At 37.6% G+C, this 26792-nt stretch overlaps 1 long non-coding RNA gene across 4 annotated transcripts in view; it reads right to left on the reverse strand.

Moving 5' to 3' along the window:
- The window catches only part of LOC140701181 (uncharacterized), a 101659-nt gene that overhangs the window by 16245 nt on the left and 58622 nt on the right, over nt 1-26792 (reverse strand). For 2 of the 4 annotated variants that reach the window (XR_012080108.1, XR_012080107.1), the window contains one exon: nt 3534-3585. The exons of 1 other annotated variant lie outside the window; for it this stretch is intronic. This is a non-coding gene — a long non-coding RNA (uncharacterized lncRNA). Of the gene's footprint in view, nt 1-3533; nt 3586-23824; nt 24018-26792 lie in introns of those variants that run through there. One more of the 4 variants, XR_012080110.1, reaches the window with a different exon arrangement.

Below are 26792 nucleotides of genomic sequence, written 5' to 3' on the forward strand. Positions count from 1 at the left end.
AGTCACTAGCTCCAATCGGTACCAAGGCAGACTGCTACGGCCGAGCTGTCCTCAGTGATGCACTGGATGCCAACTCTGAAAGATCATGAAGAGCATCAAACAAAACTGAGGGTAACACCCTAGCACTGTGTCAGGCTGCACATCTGCTGAGAAGGGTACTCTTAGGCAAGCAAGGTAGCCCTCCAGGTCAGCACCATCCATCAACACATTCCTCAAAATCAGAAACACACTCAGACTCATAAAAGGCATAGTCAACATATCAAAGCCCCTTGGAAAGGGTGTTATTACTCAGAATTATGTCAGCATTTCCACTGATAGAGAGAGCTGCTTACATTGTTATCAATTTAATGGGAAAATTTACAACTTTAATAGTCATTTTGGGTCAGATCCAAACACTAAGAACCCTTTTCAGTTTTGCTTTGTTTTGTTTTGTTTTTACTATTAGTGTTGTCATTTATACAAGTTGATTTACAAAGGTCATTCAAAACTAGTTTAAGCTGTCTATTACTGGCAATTGATTATAAATATAAGTATCTATCAGCTTAGGGCTGATAAAATAGGTGATACAGAAAAATAGTGAAAATCAAGGAAAATTTAACTTTCTCAGAAAATGTTACATTTTTTGAAATGACCACTTATTTATTTGTATATTCCTCACAATCTTGTATCTCAATGTCACAGATATATGGTGACCAACAACATCATAGCAATCAAACCAGAATGCTTTTTCCACGGCCATCTCAAACACCAACCCAAGAGACTATTTCCTGATTTAACACAATACATAAAGAAAGTATTTAAAATATCATATATTTCAGGCTTACAGGAATGAAAAAAGATACAGATTATACCATCTGGTAACTTGCCCAGGACCTAAAATGACTTCAACACCTACCTGAATTTCCCAGAAGTATCAATTAAATGGAGTCATTTTTCATTCTTTATTTTGTTTAGGTGTTTCATAGGGATCATTAGCAACTGCCAATATTGACATTTTTTTCTGCATTGTGTTTTAGAAGTATTATCCAACTTTCAGATCATGGTCTCTGGATGTGCTTGCTTCTATGAAAGAATCCATTCTAAAAAGATGTCAATCATTAGAATCATGATTTTCTTCCAGATCCCTTAGGCAACAATGCAGTCATGAATGATAATATTCTGCCTCTAGAATAGAGATAATATACATTTCTGCACCTAAATGATGCATTTAATTAATAAACCCACCTGATCTATAAAAGCCTAAAGTAGTTTTCAAAACTAACATGAGTTCATAGCAGCATTATTTACAATAGCCAAGACATGGAAACAGCCTAAATGTCCATCAACAGATGACTGGATAAAGAAGATGTGGTATATTTATACAATGGACTACTACTCAGCCATAAAAACCAACAACATAATGCCATTTGCAGCAACATGGATGCTCCTGGAGAATGTCATTCTAAGTGAAGTAAGCCAGAAAGAGAAAGAAAAATACCATATGAGATCGCTCATATGTGGAACCTAAAACAAACAGACAAACAAAGCATAAATACAAAACAGAAATAGACTCACAGACATAGAATACAAATTTGTGGTTGCCAAGGGGGCGGAGGATGGGAAGGGATAGACGGGATTTCAAAATTGTAGAATAGATAAACAAGATTATATACACAAGATCTTATGGTAGCTCACAGAGAAAAAAATGTGACAATGAATATATATATGTTCATGTGTAACTGAAAAATTGTGCTCTACACTGGAATTTGACACAACATTGTAAAATGATTATAAATCAATAAAAAATGTTAAAAAAATAAAAACACTTATACTGAACAAAAACACATGAAAGAACAAGATAAAGAGCTGAGAGAATAGGGTAGAAATTTTAAAAATAATCTAACTCTATTCATGAGCATATTCATTTTACTTTATTAATAACAAGTCTTAATCCATTTACTTTCCCCACTTGGTATTATTACCATTTCCCCTCAAACAATCAATCAACAAATCAAACAAAGACCCCCCCATGTCCAAGAACCCCAGGGTCAACCCATTCCATGTAAGCATGCATCCTTCAGCCAGAGTGAAGGAAGAGGAATTTTAATCTTTACCTGCTAGAACTGGGTCTCCTGGGGCTGCCAGACACAGTCTGAAGGACACTTAGCATTTCTGGCCCCACAGGCTAAGATGTGTCATATACATGGGTTCCATGGTTAAAACTTCTAAAATTTACTTTCAAGTGCTTCTTCACTTACTCCTCAAAGAAGCCCATCAGGCTAGAGTAGCTGGCGCTCAGACTCTCCAGAGCCGGCAACCCTGTGGACCAGAATCAGCCTCTCCCAGGGGGTATCAGACGTTGAAAACAAGTGTCAAGCCAGGCTGTTCCTGCACTTCTGGGAGTCGGGGGGGGGGTCCTCCTGAAGTTCCTGGGTCATACTCTTGGAAAACTTTCCCAAACACTACTCCAGTCCATTCCATCACTTTTTCAAACTTTGTGAGGGATCACCACAATTTTCCTCCCAAAGGATCCCCAGGATCTTTGTGCAAATGAGTTACCTCCTAACCCAGAGGCCCAAGGAAAAAGACAAAAGATCTCATGGTCTCCTTGATGCGGGACAGCCATATAAGGGAGACCACTCAAGTGATTCTTTTTTTTTTTTTCACCCCCGTTAATAACAAAAATCTGTTCCAAGGTGACTTGCTACATGAACCTTTTAAGAGGTTGGCTTATATTTTTTTGATACGAGTTCCCCAGGTGTCCAATTATTTAGAAGTAGAAAAATAATAAATCAGCAGTAAGATTAACACCAAACATTATTACCAAATGACACTATGCAGCTGCTAGCAGCTGACTGAGAAAGGAAGCCTTCATTTCCTAAAAGATGTAGCGAGGATGAAAATGCAGTAAATCATAACTTTTGTGATGTCCGTAAGACAAAATAAAGCTGTTGTTCGGGCAAAGAACAGCTTCTCCTTCATAATGACAACATGCTTATACAAAAAGGAAAATGTGTGTGCCACAGTGGATGGCGTTCTTGAGGATGCCGTTCAATAGATGCAAAAAGACATTTCATGTGATATTATCAATGAGCATACAAAAGCGATACAAGCCAAGAACATTCTGAGAAATAAACAGCCTTTAATTAATTGCCCATCCATAGCAAAGACTGCCACTAAATGCGAATAGTGGAAGGACCGCCTTACTTGAAAAATCAAAATTCAGGCTGCCGTCGTTACATGGATGCTGGTGGGAGACAAAGAGACTCCTGGCTCAGGGACGAAGGACAGTTTATCACTCCCAGCAGTAGCACATCAACATTTTGTGCCGGTTCTGCAACTCTTAATTCCCACAGGAGAGCATGAAGAGGATCAGCTGGAACCAGCACTCACTGAGGGAGAGGACCCTGCGCTCAGAGAATCTGAATTTTTACAATAAGGAGTGCACATGTCTACCTTATACTCCACAAGGAGACATGACCTCTCTTGTCTAAAGCCGTTTGCTGTATAAACATCCATGACAAGATAATCCAGAACCAAAGTCAGTGCCTCACCTGCAAGATGCGCAAAAGTGTGAGGGACCGGTTGACTCCCAGTAGGGACATTCTGCAAAAAAGAACAAAACAAGCTAAAGATCTTCACTTCAGAGAAGGAGATTCAAAGAAAGATTCAGAGAGCCTGGCATGTTGTCAGTTCTGCCCTCCCTCACAGGCAGAATGAGACTAGAGAATCATGCAGTCTGCTAATGTGTCCACCGCAACACAAGTGTGACAAGATGTAACACCTCTGCTAATGTGTGGCAACTCTCCCCAACTGCCCACTGTAATATGAAGAGAGAGCAACCGTCCTGGCAGTTCAACTAAGGTGGAGCAGTGATTCTCAAGAGGGGGTGGCAGGCAATGTCTCAAGGTATCTGAGGTTGTCACAGCTGGGACTGCTCTTAGCATCTAGCAAGTAGAGGGCAGGAGAGTCCAAATCTTAATGCACAGAACACGCTTCCTACCACAGACTTACTCAGCACAAAACGTACTAGTGCCAAGATTGAGAACCCTAATGTATACTTGTCTCATTTCGGTAATTTTACCTAATCTCAAATATCCGGAATAACATTATTGTTTAAATCACATGATCATTGGAAAAGTGCTGACCCAGAGGGTGTGTATTTGTTTCTAGTGAGCAAATAAAAACAATCGTTTTACTCTGTTTTATTCAAATCAAACAGTATTTACAAACCACTTTTACATATTCTGAATGTAGTAATTTAAATAAAATTATTCTCCAATATATGATAGACGTCCTGTTAATAAAACATGCACTGCAATGAGATGGAAAACCAGATCCAACTCTCACTCAGTCTTTTAGAGGTGGAATCCTAGAATCATTACGTATCAGCTCATGACCTTGGGAAAACGACATGCATTCTTTGACCCTCAATTTCTCAGCTTTCAAACAGGTTACCATATGCAATATTAGCACTGACTGCAAAGACACTGTGAGAATTCAATGAAATATGGGACAGACAAGTGCTTTGTAAATTCTAAAGCTACTAATACCAGCTGAGATTTTAAGGGCAATTTTTTCCCTTGACATCAAAGAGACAGAGAGATGATAAACAGCCTATTCTCCTTCTGCAGGATCATTGATTTCTGAACTCCTCAAGAATTGTAATAATGGTCTTTCTATTCTTCTTCAGTGAGTTTTAGTTTACCCTATTCTGAAGGCCAGGTATGTGCAATTGTAGAGAATAACCCGTCAAGAATTAGAATAGTGTTTGATGTTGCTTCACAGCAACATCTTCCATGAAATGTCTGAGCGCTGACTTGGCAAGCCTCTCAAAATGGGAATTCAAGATTAAGCACGTACTGGAGCCCACGCAGAGAAACAGAGTTACATATGTCATTTCCGTCTGCTTGTGATATCATTCTCTTCCTTTTCATTGCAAGAGAAGCAATGTTTTGACTGCCTAACGGATCTGATTAATTAAATGCATCTTGCTCAAATCCAGTTTTTACAAGAAAGAGGTGACGGTCAAAGGAGGCAAGGAGGATTTTAAGACCCTGGCTGAAACAAGCTAAGTGGACAAACACAGTGAAATGCTGTAAAACCTACCTGAAACCCTCCCTAAGTAAAAATGTCAGTTCTCCAGATATGATTTTGTTGGTAGCAGTACAAGAATAGCATTCACCACGTGCAAAGCAAGGTTATGCTGGCTGACCACAAAGTTTCTGTCTTACTTACACTGGCTGACCACAACTATTTAAGACGCATCTAAGAAGTCCATAGGGCTCTATTTTCAGAATTATTTTATGTATAGAAGAATCCAATAACCTAATCTGTTCCAAGGATGGCTTCAGTCCCAGTTGCCTGACCAAACTGACGACCAAAGTAAATGCACATAAAAATGAAACAGGAGTGACTGTTTCTTCTAGGTCTGCTGACCTGCAGAAGCAGCACGATTACCAAGATGACTGACACTGAGGGAGGGGGGTTTCTTACCATCATTCTACCATCAACTGTGGAAGCCACTTGAATTTACAATAACCTAACATTTGCCTTATACTTACACTTCAGGAGCCAGTTATGATCATTACCAGGACGGGAAAATATTAAAAAATTGATGAGGATTAAAATCACCTCACACAGATAGATTTAAATTAAAAAAAGATAAGATGCAGTTAGTTTTTAACTTGTGAAACTGTTTTAAGGAGTACATCCATTACTTTTTTTGCTCATAACAAAACTGGTACACAAACTGAATGATAATATAGATAACTGAATTCATGCAACCCATTCACTCTCAAAGATGAGAACTCCCTATAATTGCACAGATTACAGAATTCACTGGGACAGCTGTACCTATGAATTCACCAGTTCCTTCAGAAGGGAACACTTCATATTTCCTATAATCTTTTCCAAATTGCTTAATCATGAAGTTGTAGAAGCTGAACGGAACAGAACTGAAGTAACTGCATTACCCAGTGAGCTTCAGGCTTGTGGGACCAAAGCCTAATCTAAACAGTTGTTCATAATAACCAACAATATGAACTGATAAAAATACCTAGAATATACACTATACTGTTTCATAGAATTATATTATATTAAAGGATATTAATTGTGTAGTAAATACAAGACCAAAATACAGAGAATGCACTGATTTTATCCTGAAATGAAAATGTGTATCCTTCACTTTGCAATTGGGAAATAAGCAAGAGTCTGTTCTGTTTTGTTTTATGTTGTTTGATACTCTAGAAACCTACCTTTAGTTAGTTGATCTTAGATCAAATTAATTACATGATTGTACATACACATCCTTTAGGACCAGAGGTGCCTGTATTTGAATTCAGTTTCTCATAAAGAAATCCTCTTTTAGGCTTAGTTTCTTTATCAAAGAGAGAGAGAGAGAGAATAAATATTCTTACCCTGAAATGCAATTAAAAGAATAAATGTGATCACTTACGAAAGTATCCAGTGTTATGTCCTTTGCTTTCAAATGTAAGAGACATTTAATATTAATAAGGAAGTTTGCCATTTCCCTAGAAAATGTAGGCATTTTATTCATTGGTAGTGAAAATGTTAAGCCTTGAATAAGTTCAGGGAACAGAATGGACATATCTATTATAAAATAAAATAAAAAGAATGATATGTCAATACTGATGTATATTCCATACCAATATTTCATGTTTATGGGGAAGTCTTTTCCTTTAATCAAATGATTTTATGTTAAGAGAAAGCTTACCACTGAGTAAATTGCTCTATTCAATTAAAACCTAGTAGAAATCTGCAACCTTCAGAGAATGGGGACCCTTGAATGGAAGAAAAGTTGAAGGACATGGAGACACTCCAGCCTTGAGTGGGGAGTTTGAAAATTCTGAGAGCAGTCTTTGACTCTGGCTCTGCGGGAGCATAAGAGCTGAAAATGGGAGAAAAGAACTCAAACATTTTAGAGACAGTTCCTCCCCCAGTATCTGTCAGAGGCAATAGATTCATTATCACGTATGTTAGAAACGTTATGACTTTAAAGTAACACAGATTTGTTTCAAATGGATATATTCTTTAACTATAAGACAATTTTCCTAAATAGAAACATAAAAATCCTCTGGGGTTTCTGGAATGTCCCTTAAAAATAACTTGCTTTGATGTGTTTGCTGTAGGTCTGTGCATGCCGTAGCTAGATTCCCCCACTGCCCTGAATAGACTCTACTACACCTTTGCAGTTTTCTTCAGCCCTCTCTTCTAGGCCTCCTGGGCCCTCTTTAGGGTCTGAATATACAAACGTTTTTTGCACATGTGGGTGTTTAGAAAATGCTATTTGATGATAATGATGATGATTTCCTGAAAGTGAGGGTTTTTCATCAGAGGAATGTGTGACTGTTGGAGGTTTTTGATTAGATTCTCTTGATCTCTTTTAAAAATAGGATGCATTTGCTCATCTGTTTGGGATGGTTAAAGGGTAGTCTTGTCTAAAGGCAGAGGAAGGCTGGGATGACTTCAAGGTCCCATCTAATTTTACAAGTCTATAAAATAGTAGGATCATTTATTCTGAAGAAAAAGCTTGAAGGCTTAGTGTGTAGAAGATGGTGACCATCTGCTCGGTCTCCTCACTGATTACAGAGGAGGAAATGTGCTTAAATTGAACATGAGGGATTAAGGCTTTGAGGGGAGAATTTCCTGACACCAAGAGTATGTCAAACCAAGCACAGAAGAAACCAGAAAGGGCAGTCGGTTTACGTTCCTAAGTAGCACTCTACTCAAGGACGGGCAGAATCTTTTAATAAGCAGAAGAGGGTGCACCTGTATTTCTTTTCTTTTTCTGTCCTTCTCAATATTAGTCTACTCTTTAAGACAAGTTACAGCACTATGAATTCTTAAAAAAAAATCCCCAGGAACACGGTGATTTAGCTAGAACTACAAATTCCCGGGTTGACACTCATTATTCCATTTGTTAAAAGTTACCCAAGAGTTTACAGTTAAACTCTAGGAACCATCAGAAATGACTTTCATGTCCTCTTATATTACTATAACCACATGTACTGCAAGACTGACCATGCATTATGGATTGCACTAATTTTATGAATTTCAGATGTATAAACTTCGACATTAATATATGATAAAGTAACTCATCTCCCAATCTGCCATATTAGGTAAAATTATACCAATTCACATTTTTCAAAACTCCTTGTGTTTGAGGTTTTTAGAAATTTTATTTTGGAAGTATTTGAAAATGCAAGCCAATTATCTAGAAATGTGTACTAATATGTTGGTAGAGATGCTTTACCAGCACTCTGGAAAAAAGACAGTAATTGGTAAAAGCTATTTATGATTATATAATAATGGTTACTTAAAGGTATGAAACAATGAGACAACAAATAATTAAGACTACCAATTAACTCTGGAGGGAGATGATCATTCATAATTTTTTTTACGTTTCTTTGGGGGGGGTAATTAGGTTTCTTTATTTTTTTTTTTTTAGAAGAGGTGCTGGGGATTGAACCCAGGAACTCCTGCATGCTAAGCATGCGCTCTACCCCTTGAGCTACACCCTAATTTAATATTTATAGCTTATGGACAAAGTAAGGTTTATATGTCCATATGGACAAAATATGCATATATATATATTTATTTATTGTGACATTATTTGATTCAAAAAACATCAAATAGTCAGGATATAAGGTCACCATTAAAATTTAGATAAAAAAATTCTTCCAAGTACTACTTAAGAATACAATACGCACACATACACACACACACTATTGCTTAAGACACTATATTTTAACTACTGTATAACAAAACAACTAAATTGCATTTAAATGGACATTGATTTCAGAAGATTTAAATATGGCCGACTGTATCGGTCAGGATGCACTGAGCTATACATAACAGAAAACAACATAGCAATGAGGAAAACATGTCCTATCTTGTCACTCGAGCCCAGGCAGGATGGCTCCAGGGCTGCCAGCCGCAGCTGGGGGCTGCCCTCCTGCTCTCAACGGGCTCCTGCACTTCCAGCCATTCCATGTACACGTGACTCTGTCTGGCAGAAGAAAAAGGACTGTTCCTGCCCTGCTCTTCTATTTGCCAAAAGAAAAATCTTTTCTAAGAAGCCCTGCAGTGAAGTCCCCGCACCTCTCGTTGCTCAGAACAGGGAGCGCGCACTCCCTGGTCCACTAGGGGGTTACCCTGACTGGCTTTGGGTAGCAGAGACTCGCCCGGCGGCTGCGGACAATGTCATCTTCCATAAACATGTGGTTACATGGAGGAGGGTGCCAGGAAGGAAAAGGGGGGCTGCCTAGGCAACAACAGTGGTCCAGAAACACACACATTTTCCTGTTTTATTTGTTAAGCCATAACATGACAGAAATGTCACCCTTCATGGATACCCCACAGATAAACCAAAAAACAAAAATGAAAGCAGGAATAAAAACAAACCAAAGAAATCACACTAATCATTATCATTCACATCAAGAAGCAGAGACCAAATCTCTTCTAATTCCATTTGCTTACTGTGCCAGCCAGATGGAAAGTTGCTTTTAAATTACGCCAGACTTTTCAAACCGTCAAACTGAAAGGTAGTTACCATTTTTTTCTATGCTTTGCACACAGAAGTAAAAAAATTCAGTTAATCTTAATAAAATCAAATTTTTAATATTTACATTTATCCAGTGATCTGGAAAATAACTTTTTAATAAAGAAAACACTGGTGTCTTTGGATATTTTAAAGAATATGCTTAAAAATTTTTCATATTCCATCTATATAATTATGTGTTACTACTATACTACTATAAGATTGTAATTTGATCCTGATTAAAGAACATTTTGTTCTTAATGCAATATGCTAGTTGGTAATTTTCCTACAAGCCAGAAAAAACAGATTGTTTAAAATCCACATGAATTTGAAACGTGTTTATGTTTTCGATGTGACTGACATCGGTATTTGTTCTAGGTTCCGTGGATGTCAACACTATTCCCATTCCTGAATGTGCACGGGTGGGGAGGGGGGTATCGAGAAAGGAACTCTGGTGATTTCACTATAACCTAATACTTCTCTTTGTGGCTGTGAAATAAACAGACCTCTACTTTTTTCCTAAACTGATAAATACACAACAACAAAATTAATAGAAGACTTAAAAGGATAGAGCAGTGAGTATTACCATCAAATATTTTTATATTACTATAGATATTAAACTGCATTTATCCTTTAAATGTATATATATAAAATATTCTTTGATCTTATACATGATTGAATTACCAGTGTAACTACTGAGTATCAAATAACTTTTCATAGTAAAGTTCCAGAATCGGGTCATACAATTCAGAAGGGCAATGACTGTTCATTGTTACCCAGCACCGACATGCGCCCGCCACTCAGCAGATGGAACACCGCTGGCCCAGCCGAGGCTGCTGCTCAGGTCCCTCCTTTCCAAGCCCCTGTCGCTGAGGTGTGGCCAAACGACTCAGTTTCTGCCAAAAAGATGTAAATGACATGCAAATGGATGACTGTCAAGAGGGTTCCTAGGAAGGCCATTTGCTTTCCAGATGAAGCAGAACTTATGATGACCCTTTCTCCTGCCTTCTTTTTCTTGTTTTGAACGTGGGCATGAAGATTAAAGCAACAGTAACCACTGCATTTCAGTCCCACGGGAAAGAACAAGAAAATAAGCGATGATGGCTTTGACATCACTGTCACTAATACAATGCCAAAGCTGCCTACATCCAGGAAAAAACAGATCCTCACTTTTTAAAAATCACTGTGAATCAGGTTTCCTTCTCCTTGAAGCTGAAAACTTTCCTAACTGATATGGGTAGTTTTAACTACAAAGCTATGAAAATACAAGAAGTATTGTGCCTTCAACTAGTTATTTGAAAAAAATGCAGACAGTTACACAGTCCAGTCATCACAGATCAAATCAGAATTGATATTTGTTTTAAATTCACTCACACACAAATGGACCCATCTAGAATTGCCTCACGAAACACAGAAAAGCTAATTATTTAGAAATTAGTGGATTTAATTTCATCACCAAATTCTTTGGTAAAATAGTATTTTTGTAATTTGGCTGTTATTGTATCATTTTGATTGTTTCATGAAAACATGGAGCACATGGGAGTTTCATTATGAGAAGGTGCATATTTTGGGGAGAGGCATTTTTATCTTTGATCAAATTGTAAGAAACTAAAATTTTTTTCACATTGTGTAAAACACAAATTTTTTTTAGTCTAGCTTTCTGTCTTTGGCATTTGCAATAGCCAATGTTTAGGTCAAAACATAAGCTATTGTTAGCTACTAATGAATTACACATTCTGCCACTCCTTGAGGAGAACAGTACCCCACTGCTTGCTTAATGATTCATTCATGATCTAGAGGAAAGTAGTCAAGACTTCAGGCTCAGGAGTCAGGCTTTTATTACACACATGACCTTGGGCAAGTAATTTACCTTTTCAGATCTCTTTTCTTATCTCTAAGCATGGAATAAATGTAAATGTACCTACTGCAAATGGTGTTTGGGGGATGAAATACGTCAATAAATGTATACCGTTTAAAAAAAGAACAATTATATTCTATTACTAATTAGTAAAAATAGAGAAAAAAAGATAGCTATTTTAAAAAGCTGGAAGTAGCTTGAACTGATCAACTTAAAAAGGAAGATTGGGATCCTTATAGAAACAGAGCTCCTCTCTTTGTTAGACAGAAGAGACTTACAGTCACACTCATTTATGGTGGCGAGGCAGTTGATGTAAAGCCTGGATAGAGGAGACGGATTTGCTGGAGAAACGGTGTTGGCTAGAGAGAGAACAAGACGGAAGGAATGAGGGCTGCTCAGAAACAGACAGCTAGTGAGACACTGTGTGAGGCTGAGGCGTCACGGACAACGTGATGAAGGAAACAATTCCAAGCAGTGAAGCAGGTGTCTAGGAAGCGGGACCAGGGAGTGCCTGCGTGAGCCACTGGTAGACATCCTGGTGGAGGGGTGGCAGTGCAGATCTGGGAAGAGACCTGACTTCCTGCAGTGCATGGTGCAGTTTTTTTTATATCTCTGCTTTAATGTGAAAAGGAACGGTTACTATAGCTGGTTGGAAAGGTACATTTTTGTTTACATTTTTCTGTATTTGTCTGTTTCTACCACTAATTTTGTTCAGTGGTTTCTAGTCTGGGCTTTGCTGTCATCACACAGATTTGCCCAAACAGTTCCTCTTGGTCACCCCCTTCTACGTGAACCCTGGTTACTACTTTGACGTCTGCTCATTCGGGGAGTCTACTTACATTACTCCCTTCTCTGGGCCTTTCATTGTTTCCTCAGTCACACGTTTGCCTGTACTCTCTGTGAAACATACAGACTAGCCCACAATCACTCTCCTGGGTAAAATCAAACAAGATTTGAAAATTCATCCCAATAGAAACTTCCTGATAATTAGACAGATTGATCTACAAATTTGTTAAGACGTTTTCTTAAATCCATTGTGTGGCTGGGGAAGTGTGGAAAGAGCAAGGCATGGAGATTCTCAGTTGGATCTTAAACTAGGACTCAGACATGTCTTGAGATATCAGATTGAGTTTTTCAAGACACTTACTCATGTGGATGACATTCCTGGAAGACAAAGCACTCGCATGATGAGAAGGCACCAGACACACTATGAGGCAATGAACAACACAGCTCAGGTGGTAAAGGCACAGCAGTTCCTAAGACAGTACGATGGTTATTATTAACATTTCTTCTGGCTCTTTCCACACTGGACTCATATGTAAGTCCTACAAATAGCAAGCGGACTCCACCGTAAAAGCAGCTAGCTTTCACTTCTCATCAGGGATTAGGAATCAGTAAGAGCCCTAAAAATGAGAACAGGATAGATAACTTAAAAACAAACAACCAAACAAACACAGTTTCAAAAAAAAGACCAAAAAAAAAAAAACAAACCCCCTAAGCTAAATGAACTAAGATCCAGACAGTGATAATGAGTCCTTCCAATAAGAAAAGGATTGACTGCTGCCTTCATCCTGAGTGGAGTAAAAGGAGAAGGGGGAGTTCACCAGGGAAAGGGGTGTGAGGAAACAGGCCAAATAACCAACAATGTTTTAAAAGTTCATAAGGTCTGGTGTGGTGGCTGAGACTCCTCAAGAAGCCCAGACAAAGAAGAATCTGTACCCATCTGCTTCCTTCTTTCCAAATGGGGCCTTCACTGAGTGCATGCAGGGAATATCCCAGGTCAGGGGAAAGGCAGGAGCTCTGAACAAAGCCCCCACTGAGGCATACAGAGTCCTCTTGAAGCTGAGGGTCAGGAGAACTATGAGCAAGGCTGAGACTTCACCCAGTATAAGTCTGCTGCCCAAACTGGGATTCGGGGAGCAAAACAGTGAGAAATACCTCCAAGTTTCTCTAGGACTTCACTGCATGCACTTAGCCATGCATGCAGTGCAGGGCAGAGAGATCTCCTGAGTTGTAAAAAGCTGAATGTGAAACTGGTGAGCAAAGAGAACTCACCAGACAACTCAAAATCTGGAAACAAGGCAGTAAGGCTGAGATACAGGTCCTTCAATTCAGAAAACCAGTAGTTGAGTTATAAAACACAAAGAAAAGTCTGGAGTCTCACTTGTGCTTAGGTCTCAAGTCTTGCTAAATACTGAGCCAGTAATGAAATGAATATAATGGAAACTAAAGTCCAGATATAGATTAAAAGTGTGTTAGATGGATTAAGCAACCTTCTACACACACACACACACACACACACACACACACACACACACACACTAGTGGCCAAAAGAAGAGATATGCCTTTTTTCAGAGCTAAATAATAATACTGTTCTTTTGTCCACAGTATTCATTTCAGAATAAATAAAAATCACATTGTAATTGCCTTAAAGACAATCAGGCATTTTTATGAACCTTGTATTACTTTGAGTCTATATGAAGTTTATTGTCATAAGTGGTTTAAGAAAAGATTCCAACTTCATTTTTCCTAATAACATTTTAATAAATAACTTATTGACAAAAATTGCAATATATATGAATAAAAATATGACATATGGACAAAAGAATAAAGAAAAATAGAAACAGACCCAAATGTGATCTAGATGTCGAGCTTATCAGACAGGAGATACAGAATAAATATAATAAATGTGTTAAATAATCTGACACAACTGATTACTAGATAATTTGTGTGAAATAATGGAGAATTTCAGTAGAGAAATGAACACAATGAAAAAGTCAAAGTAAATTTAAAAAATTCAATATTGAGATAAAATTAATGTGTTAAGTCTATCAACAGACTGGACATACAAGAGGAAAGAATCAGTGAACACAAAGATAGATCAATAGAAATTATCCACATTGAGATAAAAAGAAAAACAAACGAAATGGAAATACATCCCATGTTCTTGGATTGGAAGAATTAATATTGTTGAGATGGCCATATTTCCCAAAACAATCTACAGATTTAATGCGATCCCTATTAAATTACCCAGGACATTTTTCACAGAACTAGAACAAATAATTCTAAAATTTGTATGGAATCACAAAACACCCAGAATCACTAAAGCATTACTAAGAAAAAAGAATGAAGCTGGAGGAACAACCCTCCCAGACTTCAGACAACAGTACAGAGCTACAGTAATCAAAACAGCATGGTATTGGTACAAAAACAGACATATGGACAAATGGAATAGAATAGAGAGCCCAGAAATGAATCCACAAACTTTTGGTCAACTAATCTTTGACAAAGGAGGCAAGAATATACAGTGGAATAAAAGACAGTCTCTTCAGCAAATGGTGTTGGGATACTGAACAGCTGCATGTAAATCAATGTAGTTAGAACACTCTCTCACACCATACACAAAAATGAACTCAAAATGGCTTAGAGACATAAACATAATACAAGACACTATAAACCTCTTAGAAGAAAACACAGGCAAAGCATTATCTTACGTAAATCTTAGCTATGTTCTCCTAGGGCAGTTAACCCAGGTAATAGAAATAAAAGCAAAAATAAACAAATGGGACCTCATTAAACTTACAAGCTTTTGCACAGCAAATGAAACCATAAGCAAAACACAAAGACAACCTATGAAATGGGGGAAATATTTGTAAAAGATAAGACTGACAAGGGCTTAACATATAAACAGCTCATACAACTTAATAAGAAAAAAAACAAACAACCCAATCCAAAAATGGGCAGAAGACCTAAACAAGCAATTCTCCAAGGAAGACATACAAATGATCAATACGCACATGAGAAAATGCTCAATATGACTAATTATCAGAGAAATGCAAATCAAAACTATAATGAGGTATCACCTCACACCAGTCAGAATGGCCATCATTCAAAAGTCCTCAAACAATAAATGCTGGAGAGGGTGTGGAGAAAAGGGAACCCTCTTCCACTGTTGGTGGGAATGCAGTCTGGTGCAGCCATTATGGAAAACAGTAATGGAGAGTCCTCAAAAAACTAAAAAATTAGATTTACCATATGATCTAGCAACCCCATTCCTGGACATATATCCAGAAGGAACCCTACTTCAAAATGACACCTGCAACCCAATGTTCTTGGCAGCACTATTTACAATAGCCAAGACATGGAAACAGCCTAAATGTCCATCAACAGATGACTGGAAAAAGAAGATGTGGCATATTTATCCAATGGAATACTACTCAGCCACAAAAAATAATAAAATAATGCCATTTGCAGCAACATGGATGGACCTGGAGAATGTCATTCTAAGTGAAGTAAGCCAAAAAGAGAAAGAAAAATCCATATGATATCACTTATGTATGGAATCTAAAAAAAAGGAAGAAAAAAAAGACAAACTCATAAACAGAAACAGACTCAGACAAAGAAAACAAATTTACAGTTACGGGGGGGATGAGAAGGGATAAACCAGGAGTTCAAGATTTGCAGGTATTAATATATATATAAAACAGATAAACAAGAAGTTCATACTGTATAGCACAGGTAATTATATTTAGTATCTTGTAGTAACTTATCATGAAAAAATATATGAAAACAAATATATGTATGTTCATGTATGACTGAAGCATTATGCTGTACACCAGAAATTAACAGAACACTGTAAATTGACTATACGTCAATAAATATACATATATATATATATACACACACACAGGAAAAAAAAAAGGCAAAATATAACTTCCCTGAGTTTAATCTAGGTTTCAGTCTTTTTTGGAGCCATCCTCTTCATTGAAGATTCTCATTCTTTGCTGCTCAATACCATAAACTTTCAAAAGTCAGCACTAAATAGTCATTAAAAAAGAAGTTTGTCAATTTAGTAGGAAAGTTGGGAAGCCCAGTTGTACAGTCACAGTGGCAAGCTGCCTCCTCCAGTTCAGCTTCATCAGTAACAAACCAGTGCTTTGATCTCCATCTGTCTGTTTTCTCCGTAGGTTTTCAGTTCATAGGAGGGACAAGGTCTGTTTAAAACTACACACGAGGCAGGTCTTGACATGTCCTCCCCTCTCGTCCTGAGTCTTTCTGCCCTTCCTTCAGGCTGGACCTCCATTCTAACTTACTAGGTACCACCTTCATAAAGCCCTCTGTTTCTCCCTACATTTTCTGTTTTAACCAGACAGCACAGGCACTCACTACATAAAGTACAGAGGAGGGAGGTGTCAGAAAAATCCAAAGGAAATAGAAATTTACCCTCAGGTGAGGCTGAGGGCTTTACTGAAACCCTCACCAGCTTCATTCAGTCTGGTGATAAATATCAAAACCCGATCAGCAGGGGAAAGTTTAGACTTAATTAATGATCCCACTCCACTCATTGTGGGAGCACGCAGATGCTATGCATTCCTGTATGTCATCAGCTTCTTAACTGAGGTGGATTTTCGAGGTTGGTATTGCTTTTAAAATTGTCTCCATTTTATACACAAGTGGTAGACTTGAGACTGAACCAGGATTAGAAAACCTGTGGGAATGTAGGCTGCACAATGTGTATGCAAAATGGAATTTTCAAAGTAAATCAGCCCCCAAACATTCAACTTTACCTGCTGAAGGCAACAGAAACTCTGTGAGTCCTGCAGTGCCAATCAGTGTTCCGGAGCTGGAAAGACTTAATGGGGATCAAACAGGGCAGTGTCTGAATCCCTTATTGAGAGTAGCTTCCAGGGTCTCAATTTCAGAGCATGCATGTGTGATTCCAGTACAAAGTGAGGCACGTCAAGGAAAGATAAACCTCAGAGTACCCTGCAAACAGATGCTCACAGCACCCGGATGTGACTGACTGACACCAAATAAATAACAAAATGGAAAACACTGTCTTTTGAGAGATAGAATAGAAAATTGAAATTTTATTAATTTTAATACTCAGCTTTAATTAAATTTCCTATTAATATGCTATTTAATAGAACTGATAAAGGGAAAATAAGTTGCTTCTTGACAATTACAAACATGGTATTTAGGCATTACCCAAATAGGAATGCAAAGCTACGGTCAAGCTGTCAGAGTTGTATGTATGTATTTAACCAACTGTTTCTTGTTTAAAAGTGAGAAGCATGGCAGTGCTCAGAACTGCATAGCAAAGTTCTGACAAAACCAGAGAAATTCAGAGTTAAGGTTGTCATATCACATTTAGAATCCCTCTGATATAAAAATGAAATAAAACCATTAATATTTGATGTCATATATGTAAATACTGAAATGTGAAATCACTCTGAGATGTGAGTGCTACTATTCTTGCCCCAAACGTATTTTCCCCTTCTTATTTACAATTTACAGTACTCGGACAATAAAAAGCAAGTTTTACAAGGCATAGTCAGCCATCTGAAGTGTTTGATGTCACTGCATTATCTAAGGCAGGATGGAGTCGAATCGCAAAACACATGGAAATCATTTCCATCAAATGGTAGGACAAGAAAGGTGTCCTTGGCTAGCTCAGCATGATGAATTTAAACTGAACATTAGGAAATTGATCTCTAATGCAGGTGTCTTTCATTTAATTTTTTCTCCAAGGTAAGGTCATTTATGATCTATTGTATAATACCATCAGGAAATTAGGCTATTATCAAGTGTTTCTTCTTCACAAAAAAATCCTATTAGAATATACCACTTGTGTGTATAAATAGAACAAAGGTCATGTTATAATTATAGTACAAGTAGGATGGAATGAAGTGAAGCTAATTATTCCTTTAAACACTTGTGAATAATGTTAACACTTGAGGGCACAATTGGCAACAGTAACAATCTTTCTAATTTTATTTCAAAGAAAAAACTAAGAGAATTTAGTGCTTTTAAAAAATACATGCTATTAACAACTGATTACAAAAACTCTATGAGTTAAAGGCAAAACTGTAACAGAAATGCCCTGCATAGCAACAGCAGATGTACTATACACAATCCATATACATGTACATGTGTACATGCATATGCAAACACACATACACATGTGTATATGTGATATAATGTGTCCTTTCCTGTTCTCCAAGACAGAACGGAAGGGAGTGTTTGTCTTCAGAAATGTAGCAATGTTAGCTTCAGAAAAGATGAAAAATTAATGCTACTCAGAATTTCACCCCCAGGTTTATGTTTTTCTCCTGTTAGATATCTTTTATGTCTTAAATATTTTTATGTTGGTGAATGTCTCTTTGGGTCTTAAATATTAACAATTATGCCGCATTTTTGTAATGACAGACATTACTAGCACTCAGCAGTATTTCCTGGACAGATGGGTAAAATCTGACTTTCTTGCCTTCTCTAAGTCACATGAGGCGTGACCATGTACAGTAATGGGTTTTGGCCAATAAAATATCATCAGAAGTGGTGTGTGTCATCTCTAAGAGGAGGCGTTTCAGAGTCAATTCTTGATGATCCAAGTTTCCTCTCCTTGAACCCTATAGTACTGTGTTCAGACAGAGGCACCGCCGATTACAGTGTCCCGGTCATCTGAGCCCATATATAGAAGACAGTTCATTCCCTTGATATGTCTATAGGACCCAAGTGGATAGTGTGTGAACTAGAATCATTTTTGTGCTATTAAGTTCTTGAGATTTTGGTGTTGTACACTATCGCAACGAAACTGATACGTTTCTTGTCCAGCTGATCCAATCCCTTCTTTATTTTAGGTTAATATTTTAAATCAGTTTTTTTCTTCTAGTTTTGTATGTGCATATAGTAGCAGCAGTAGTAGTAATGAAAGTAAACCAACCTTAAAATATGCCTTTCTTCATAAATTTTATTATCTTTATAAGTTTTATAAATATATGATTTGCCTATATTTGGATAGGAGAAGTAATGATAAAATTATAACTATCCATATTTAATCTCAGAATACCTCTGTTTATATAGAAATCTGAGTAAACTCACCTTCTTCCTTTAAAAGTGTTATTGATGTGTGAATGCTGGATGAAAGAATGGATGGAAGGATGCATGGAAAGGAAGGATGTATGGATGGGTGGATGGATGGATGAATGGGGTACTGGCTATTTCATTATATGCAGTAAGTAAATAAAACTGAATCTCTAAAACTCCTTAGCTCACAAAGGATGTCTCTCTATCTTTAAGCTCTAAAAACACATTTACTTTCATTACCACTTACTTATTTTTAATCATATTTTAAATAAAAGACATTGTTTTTTAAGCAATATTGGTAATTGGGCATGTCTTATTTCCTTATCTACACTAAAATTTTGAAAGAGGAAATTATGTGCTATATCTTAATGTTACACTTGCCTGTAGGAAGCTACATGGAACCAAAGCGTAAAGATTCTTGAAGGTATTAAGAACTGGACATAGATTATTGTTACTCCACACTTGAATTCTGAGATACATCTAAATTCTATAACTAAATTATTTAAGCCTCAGTTTCCTCATTCAAAAAAGGGAGGTATTATATGTCCTAAATATTTGTTTAAATGTAATAATATAAAGCACTCAGCACATATTAGGAGACCATCAAATGTTAGTTACCTTTCTCGCTATATCCCTAACACATATGTTTCACACAAAGCAATGTCTTTTAAGAATTGGGTTAATAAATGAATTAATAAATAATTAATGTAGTTACTTAATTCATCATTTGTGAATTAATTTATTGAGATAAGATGTTTTAAGTTGAACAGATGTTGGCCTGTTCAGCCTTGTCTGTGCATTACTAATTTCATTTTTCTCACTAGGGATTTCCCTAAAGGATTGACCAGTCTAAGTCATTTTTAAGATTTAGAGAAAAATAATTTTATAGAAAAATTGAGTTTTATGCAAAATCTAACATGTTCCTTCATAGAAAATTATGTCTGCATTTTAGGCAAAAGATTCAGGGCAATGAAACTGATGAACATTGCAACACAAGAATTTCAATGCCAATGGTATTTGGTATTCTCAAAAACAGTATAGTCTTTCAGATCTGACCAACAGAAACATGTGCAAAGGATACTAAATCTTGCGTTTACAACATCATGGGCTGACTTGAAAAGTATCCCCCCCACCTGAAAAGTATAAGACAGAATGTTATTTGGGGGAAACCGTCAGATTGACGGCCAAATTTAACACATATGGCCAGCAATTCTCTATCCTGCTTATTTCAATTGATATAAGAACAGAATACAGTACTATACAGAGTAGCTTGAACTGGCCAGTGATTTGAGAGGAAGGGCCAGGGAAAATTCCAGAGAACTTCTGGAGTTAGAATTCATACAGTGACGTGAATTCCATGTCAGGAAGCAGCTTGGTAAGGAATGAAGTTCCTAGCTCGAGTGTCTGGGCAAAATAACTCCTGCCTTCCCAGATTATCCAAACGCTGTTGAATTATTTGGCCTCAAAAGTTTTCTCCTTGAACCTTCCCTAATCCTTCATATAATATAAGGGGTTAGCAAGATTTAAAGTGTAAAATCTGGTCAACTGACAACCAGTTTTAAAAAAAGCTTTTTCTCTAAAATTTTTTTTTCCGAAATCTTTTTCAAAGCTATGCACAATCGGAAAGGGGAATGTTTCAGACTATGCATATCTGGATTTGATCCTTAGGGATGGAAAGCAACTGGAGATTATACTCTGTCAAAAAAAAAAAAATCTGTATAAACACAGAGCTCAGGATTTCACCATTCAGCTGCCTCCACTCCAGGATAAAGAACAGATTTCTTCAACCACTCTTCATAATATATAAAAAATGTTACCTAAATTCAGACTCTTATTGCCATGCTTTGCTTACCTAGCACAACGTGTGGGTGACTAACAGGTAACTACTTCAGATACAGAGTTTTAGAATTAAGTCACCAGCTCACACCCGCCAGCAACAACCAACTGTGCCCAGAATTGAATGATGTCAAGTGAGTAACTTTAAGCTCATGTGAGTTCCCTGGAGGAATATTTAGACCAGGGGAGTTAGCAAATGCCATAATCAGGCCCTCCCAACCCACCATGATAGCCTATTGTTAAACATTTGTCAGCAATCTAGCGGGCAGGCCACAGGTACACCAGAGCCCCGGGCCATCCCTTCCCTGCTAGTTGGTTGACAGGTATTTGTAATTGATGCCAGACTTCACTAGACTTGGCCTTGTGATTATGCAAAAAATCTTTCCAAAACCAAGAATCACAGTTGCCACTAAGAGATGTTTAGAGTTGGCTCCTAAGTGTAAACCTACCAGGCAGTTTAATATGTCTACAATATTTACAGGAGCCACTAACTTAGGTAAATGATGAACATTGAGATAGTAGAATACGGGAAAGTCCCTAACCCTGATCCAAAGGAAATGTCTATATTGTTACTTCCCTAATAACATCTAAAGTGTTTTGATTAAGTAAAGAACCAGAGGAACTTTACTTCAACAGTACTTACAGATTAAAGAAATCAGGTTGTTTATCAGTTATTTTTTTTCAGTCTATCTGAGAATGACCTATCTTCCTCAAAAAAAAAAAAAAAAAGAAACCCATAATAAACACATTCCAGTAATCTGGAAGTTCCTAGGATTATGGCCTTGTTATTTCATGCTACACACTTCCTTTGATTCACGTCAACTCAGTCTCACTGGTCAAGAGATCTCTCAGGATCTCACATTGCCTACTCAACTCAACCCCACAGCGAGGGGGGGGGTTCCCCTCTCTTCTCATGGCCTGACCGAGACCCTATTTCTATCATTACTGTCTTCTCATCTTCTGCACCTTAGATTAGTTACCAGAGGAACAGAAATATTCAGATGTACATAGAATCGAATGTTACTGCAAGAAATACTAAACAGTATACTTTTGCAAAAGAAAACTGAACCCAGATCAAAAAAATCAGGCTGCAAGATACACCATACTTTATTTTGTCCCTCAGCCTAACCTTACCTGATGTTTTATCTGAGTACAGAATTCTAGAGTCGCAGGTGTTTCTTTTTTTTTTTAATTAGGGTATAGAAGAAGTCTAACTGCTATCTTTCTGGACAGTTTTTCTCTCTTTTCGCTTTTCAGAGTATACATTTTGGTGCTCTGCAATTTCATTTTTCTGCACCTTTGTGTGGGTTTATTTTCATTCCCTTTTCTCAGTACTAGGCTTGCCCGTTCAATCTGAAGGTTCACATTTTTCTTCAATTGTGGCAGATTCCCCACTTTTTTTTTTTTTCAAATAGTGCTTTTCTTATATCCTCTTTCTCCCCTTATTTTGGGCACATGTTGGAGTCTCTCAGTCTAGCTTCCTTGTCTCTGAACTGCCCTTTTATACACAGTGTGTGTGTGTACACGTGTGTGCCTGTATGTGTAGATGTGCAAAAAATTCTTCAGTATGAGCTTCAGCAGAATCTCTGTGTGACACCTGGGTGAATTCTTTCCTGACTGTGCCAGTCTAGAAACTACCAAGTATTTCTGATGACACTTCTACTGTGTTCTAGTTTATTTTTCCCTTTAGCCACAAATTTACTTCTGCCTATATTTATTTCATAGTCTTCTTTGTTCTTTATATGGATGCTGTGGTAAGACAAATCAACATCTCCCCACACACCACTCACAGACGTGCACGCCCCAGTCCCAGGAACCTGTAAACACATTGCCTTGTATGGCAAAAGGGACTTTTTAGATGTGATTAAGTCAAGAATCTTGAGATGGGAGGATTATCTTGGATTACATACGTGGGTCAAAAGTAATTTCAAGAATCCTTATAAGAGGGAGGCAGGAACATGAGAGATGGAAGAGTAGATTTGATGGCAGAGGCAGAGGTTGCAGTGATGCGCTCTGAAGACAGAGGGGCAAGCCCTGAGCCATGGAATCCCAGGTCCTCTAGAAGCTGGAAACGTAAGGCAACAAATTCTCCCCTAGCACCTCCAGAAGAAAAGCAGCCCTGCTGACACTTCGATTTCGGGCCCAGAGAGACGCGTGTTGGACTTCTAACCTCCTGTAAGATGACATATTCGTGTTGTGTTAAACAACCACGTTTATGATAATTTGCTACAGCAGGAATGGAAAATTCTCTTGTTATGTCTTTTTTGTTTTGAGGATATTTAACATACTGAGAATCTTTTCATATTGTTCTCTTTGTTCTATTGTATTTATTTTATTTGGACTAAATTAATCTCCGCTCCTTCTCCTTTTCCTGTAATCTCACTCTTTCTCACTAGCAGTCTCTATTCCAGAACCATGTCTTAGAACAGCGCCAGTTTCCACTGATACCGGGATAGCTCAGGTCCTGTAGCACATCAAATAGGCAACCTGGACCCTTCCTGGCTGCCTCCTCTTCCCTCCGTAAATCTCACTACCTAAGCCTTAGTCCCAGGCAATGGTCAGCAGTCCATCTCCTTTCAGCATCCTTTCTCAAGCAGGAGAGCCCAAACGCAGGTTATTATTTTAAGCAGTGAAAGGTTACGTGGTACTTATGCTCCCGGTCCCCAGAGGAGACAGCATGCCGCTGCTTCCGCCTCCTTCCAGACCCTGTCGCTCCGCCTACCTTCGCCGTTTCTCCCTGATCTCTCGCTTGTTGACACGCTCATTTTGCTTTTGATCATCTAAATTTTCTCTTTATAGTCTGTATCTTTTTTTTTTCTGTAGTGGGGGGTATGTGTCTCAAAACACGAATTTTTAAAATATCACCATAAATAGACTCCTTTACACTCATTGATTGATAACAGTTTCATTTTTAAAAGAACCGTTGGTGAGAAACAAAAGACAGCGAGGCAAGACAGTTTTCTTTCCCGCGCCACCGCGGGTCAGCGCGCGATGCTTCCGGGACCACTGCGCTGAGGACGATCCCAAGCCTGCGTCTGTTCTCGCTGGGAAAGTGTGTCATCCTCGGTTAATGACTGAGAACCGAGGGTGCCGGGGTGGGCGGTGGGGGACGTGCTCCTCACTCTCATAACATATTTGCCATGATGCAGACAGAATCCTGTCGGAGCAGTTTAAGAGTTACTCAGCTTCATGCAACACAATCAATCCTGAATACATTAATTGTAGAAGAGACTTTTCTATAAAGATACTAAAATTCCTAAGTCCAGCAGGAAATGGGGAAACATTTTTGCATGAGTCAGGGTGGACCACCTCCCCAGCTCTCCAATGAAGAGACACGTTGTCACCATGTCCGCAAAACTTTAGAAATGGTGCTGGTACCAGGGTTATTGCCCTGTCTCCTACAAGGCGATGAACTTCAGGTACCACAGTCAGCGGAGAACATACCATTACAAATTTAAAGTCCCTCAAACCTACGTGGAAGTCCAAGATCAATATTTTCGTGCCTTTTATGGCATTCCAAATGCATCCTAGAAAGGATGTTCTAAATACTTGAAATTTCCTTTTAGCCTTGTTTAACAAACAGCAACAACAAGATGAGGAAATTTGGCAGACCCAGAAATGTAAGGGGGTCTATAAAGACAGAATATCTTTTGTGGTCAGGCAGGTTTAACACACTTTACACATATGGGATCTATATTTCTATGGATCTCTGGGGAGGGATTCCATTTTTTTCAATGAGCATAGATCCACATGTAGATATGTTGATATATCTGTATCTATATATGTAATTCAAGTTAAAATACATATCCATAAAGGCATTAAGAGAAGTGATACTAAAATTATAGACTGTTCTTTCTTATTTCAGGAATAGAACACTTTTATCTATAAGGAATCATGTGGACATTGATTTTAAAGAAGAAAAAAAAGTAAAGTTACATGTTAACTGAAATGAGCATTGATTTAAGAACTTAGCCCAGGCTGAAAATTTTCTTAACAAAAGTTTAATTGCTATAATATTATTTTTACTATGAGGGATGATTTAAAGATAATTAAAATATATAGCAAAATGCCAATATTCTTTTAATAATTCATAGCAGGGTGATGAGAAAATTATAATTGTAGTTATAAGTAAAGACATTTAGAAGGCCAGTCAATTCACTTATTGGCAAGTTCCCTTGCTTTGCCAAGACCCTTAAAAATGAAAAATACTAATATGGATGTGATGGCTCATGACAAATCTGAGTGCAAATGTTCCAGTCAGTTAAGTATCATTTCTGGTGCTTTTTCTTCCACTTACATATTCTGCTTTATTATCCACTGGGTCATATTACATGAGGCATTGATTTGACATCGCGGATTTAAAATAGTATATCTCCTTTTTAGCTCATTTGGTTCCACGTAACAAATCTAATCTCAAGTTTGTCATTTACGCTTAGACAATATAAATTCTGTTCTCAAAGAAAGCAACCCTGGTCCTATTTTCTTTCACACACACCGATAGCATTTCTTTTTCACTTTTGCTCCACACGGCCATAGTACTGAAAAATCCTCATTAAAATACAAGGTTTGATTCTGTTCTCTTCAAGGATTACTGAAGCTAAGAAAGTGAAAGAAATGTGTATTTAAAAAAAACTATTCAAGTACAAATAAAGACTCCCTCCGAGTTACACTTTGCTAGCTTCTCTTCTCTCCAGCATCACATCCCTCAGGACGAAGAGTTACAGAGAAACACTGCTGAATGTGGACATCATCAGAGGTAGTTTAGTGCGTGTATTGTTGTCCCAGTTTAATGCACACATGGGAATGTGAACAGAATTTCAAATAAAATGCCTAAGCAATGATGGGTGCAGAACAGAGCTCTGTCACCTGCTAACTTTGTGGAAAAAAGCACACTATGTCCACCTGCATGTCTGCACGTCCTTACTGTAGAACTTGGGTTTCTACACTTGAGAACTACAGTCAAGAGAACAGACGTATTTCCAAGAGCTAAATGTCAACAGCTACAGATCAAGGCCAAGTTCAGTACAAAAACAACTTCTCTGTGATCTTTAATCATCAATCTCTCTGTGATAAAAGACTCTTTGTTTCTTTGTATTTCTTTCCCTTTCTTCCCTTCCTTACTGCTCTACTTCATTCCTCCCTTCTTTTATTTTTTTCTTCTATTTTTGTTCTTTCTCTTCATAGTGAGATTGCATGCATATCAAAAGAAAATGAAAAGCAACACTGGGTAGCAACCCCTTCACTGTGGTTCCATCATAAAAAAGAAAAATCAAACTGGTTCTCTGCTATGTATTGATCTTATTCCTCTAAGTCTTTGCTTATTCCTTTAGGTCCTTTATACCAATGAATGCTCAGCCTCTTTTGGTCATTAAGGTCTAATATAATACAGAAAAGAATTACTTTGATATTATGAGCTTGCATTGTCTGTATTTCCCTACTTTTCAGTAAACCCTCTAAATCAATACCACTTGTCTCCATTATACTCTATTTCCAGCACAGGGAACTATATTCAATACCTTGTAATAGCCTACAATGAAAAGGAACATGAAAAGAAATATATATTTATACACACACACACACACACACACATACATACATATATATAACTACATCACTATGCTATATACCAGAAACTAGCACAACACTGTAAACCAACTATACTTCAATAAAAAATAAATACTGAACCATAA

Source organism: Vicugna pacos, chromosome 14 (assembly GCF_048564905.1).
Source record: "Vicugna pacos chromosome 14, VicPac4, whole genome shotgun sequence".
Taxonomy (NCBI): Eukaryota; Metazoa; Chordata; class Mammalia; order Artiodactyla; family Camelidae; genus Vicugna; species Vicugna pacos.